Source organism: Cyanistes caeruleus, chromosome 5 (assembly GCF_971803275.1).
Source record: "Cyanistes caeruleus chromosome 5, bCyaCae1.hap1.1, whole genome shotgun sequence".
In the NCBI taxonomy this organism is placed as follows: Eukaryota; Metazoa; Chordata; class Aves; order Passeriformes; family Paridae; genus Cyanistes; species Cyanistes caeruleus.
The window spans coordinates 75,853,694-75,856,551 of record NC_141705.1 but is presented as its reverse complement, the minus strand read 5'-3'; the positions used below and the strand labels follow the sequence as shown (position 1 = coordinate 75,856,551).

Genomic DNA, 2,858 nt, shown 5'->3' with positions numbered 1-2,858 from the left:
TAAGGATTTACTGGAAAATTTATATTTATGCCAGTGCTGGAGCTAGCACAATTGGAACTAGGCTAGAGGAATATTTTATGATGTAAATCATAGTGGTGAAAAAATCCACATTAGGAACAATCTGTTCTGTGAAAATATTTTGGTTCACTGAGGTGATTTTACAAAATTTGGTTTTATAAAATTGTCATTTTTCCCTTGCTTCTTCTTACTTCAGTATAGACCTAAGCACTGTTCATCCAGAAAATAAGATATACAAATATACAAATATTTACTTGGGAAGGTGTTTATAACACACAATTTGCCATTTATTTTTGTGTCCACAGCTCCAAACCCAGAAATTAGAAAACAAAGGGATGGACTTTTAAGCCTATAAAGTAAGGTTAATGTGACATTTTTCTGTTGGGTTTTCCAGCCTAAGCTTCCAAACCATTCTCTTGTCCAGTCCCCAGGAACATGTTGTTTGAGGGTCTTGAAGGCATCTCTCAGTTCCTTTGAACCTGGGTCACGACAGGATCCTGCTTCATATTTGTCACTGAGACAGTAGGTTTGGATTCCACATTTCTCTTTCCTTCTTGGCACCCTCTCTTTTGCTTCACTGTGCATGTGGGTGCCCAGCATGAGACAGAACTGAATTCTGCAAGGACAGCTACACAGTCAGTGTAACTCATCAAACAAACTGGGGGAGGGGGACACATGCCATGGAGGAGGGAGGTTATTTATTTTTTTTTCTCTTTTAAAGGTATCAAGAGTACAGGTGTGTTCTACAGACCAAGAAACCTGAAATAGAGGGACCTGAAAGCCACCTGTAGAGGCTGATGCTGTCTATAATGCTCTATTGGATAGTAAACAGATTATAACTCCACAATTCCAACAAAGAAACACAAGCAGTATGAGGGTACAGTCTGTATCCGTTTGTCCTTTATCACTAATGAAATCAAATAATGCATATGGGACCACATGTTTGAAGAATAAATACACAATTAAATTCTTAACAGTGTGAAGATTAAGACAATACATTTTTTTTCTAAAGCTTTCATCCAGGGAAAAAGAGCTGCCTGCTTGCTTCAAGTAAAATTAGCTGGAAAAATCCTATCATATACCTAGAATAAAGTCTGAGAGGCAACAGGCAAATATTTTAATGTGGAAAGATTTTTATTGGTTTTAATTAAGCAACAGCATTTTTGTTGAATGTCTTTAATCTTTAATTACCACCCAAAAGCACTGAACATGACATGAGTTATTTATTGAGTCACTGAGAAATTCATTCCAAGATTTTCTTATGAATACTTCATATAGAAAAAAAAGTGATTTTTTAGAAATGTGAGTGTTTCAGGGTCCTGATTTGAACCACAAAAAAGGCAATTGAAGGAATCCCAGGGTCTTCCATGGGAGCTGGCTCATGTTTGTAATGAGTTTTAGAGCTTATAGTAACTAGAAAAGTGTTTTTTTATGACTGAAAATGTCCCAAAAAATCAAAATCTGTCACCAAAGAGCAGTATTGAGTGTGTGTTTAGGGGGCTTTCATGATTCATATAGGGACTAGATTAAGGGTGATGAGAGCCCAGAGCTGAGGAGAGTTACTGCTCAGGCAGCTGAGAGCAGCCTCGGGGTGATGTTGGTGCTGGGGACTTTGTGCACCATCCACAGTTTTCCAGGTGGTCTCCTCCAAAACAGTTGTCAGTGTGCTCAAGCTGTCTCTGTCATCCCTTGTCTGTGAATATCCTTTCTGATAAAATATAAACTTTTTATCTGTAGGACGGGGAATTTATTCTGTAATCAACTGTTTCTACTTCTGTTGGCATAAAACCAGGTTGTAGTCCCTCTAAGCCGAAAATCTGCCAACTGGGAAGTTATAATAGGAAAAAACAGCTGCTGTTTTTCATCCTAGAATCCTGGGCATACTGTGGAGTCCAAACTGTGATCTTAAGTTTTCCTTTGCCGGCAGAAAGCTTAAAGATGCGTGAAAGTGCCAATACTCCCTGATCACCAGAGAGATCACACCTCAGGGCTTCTTTAGGACTCAAAGATACCCCTCTGTGTGCTCCAGGTATGCAATTTTAGCCTCTAGACAGTGTTTACCTCACGTGGGAACAATCATCAGTCAGAAAGGAGGAACTTTACCCACGCTCCACTGAAGTGTGGCTTTCTTTATTTAGAACCTGTCTACCGAGTTTTCAGGAAAGAATTAAAAAATGTTTAAGACTTGATGAACACAGGACATGCAACATTTCAGAGGTGAGAAACTTATCTCTATAACTGCAGGGCTTGTTCTAGGGAGGGTTTGCATCTAACCCTCCCTGCTGGTGTCTGTAACACATCTGATAAACCTGACATGTTAAGCCAAACTCTAGCTAGTCTATTTTGTGAAGAAAACCACCTTATGAAAAGCCTTAAAAAAAAAATACCTAGTTCTGTTTAACATCCTTCATCATTTTCAAGCAGTGACTCCTGCAGAACAGAAACAATAAAGTTTGGTTTTTTTTTTTTTTAGTTATTAAAAGTCTGCTATATAAAAGCTTTCAATGGGTTTTGAACTCTTTGGCTCTACTTTGGTTCAGGATTTTCATCTTCTTACAAGATTAGGTCCAAAGTATAAGATAAAGCACTGCATCTGTGCCTGCTTCATTTAAAGTTAAAATAAAAAGAGCCACCTAGAAATTCTGATAACACTAGCACAGGGGAGACCAAGATGGAAGCATTACCTTGGACTGCTTGTGCCTTGTGCTGCTGAAGATACCAAGTTCCTATTTTAAGTGATAATATGCCATTTTTTACCTTCCATGGGGAAAATGTTGCCACATTGCTGTGTGAGTAGCTTGTCCCCAACCAATTTCCAGAACAATGTCTCTCATCTGCCT

General features: G+C 38.6%; 1 long non-coding RNA gene across 1 annotated transcript; it reads left to right on the top strand.

Annotated features, from left to right (window-relative positions):
* Positions 1–442: 442 nt before the first annotated feature.
* LOC111929097 (uncharacterized) lies at positions 443–992 on the top strand. Its single transcript, XR_002864519.2, has 2 exons — positions 443–540; positions 740–992. It is a non-coding gene; the product is annotated as an uncharacterized LOC111929097 (long non-coding RNA).
* Positions 993–2,858: the final 1,866 nt, after the last annotated feature.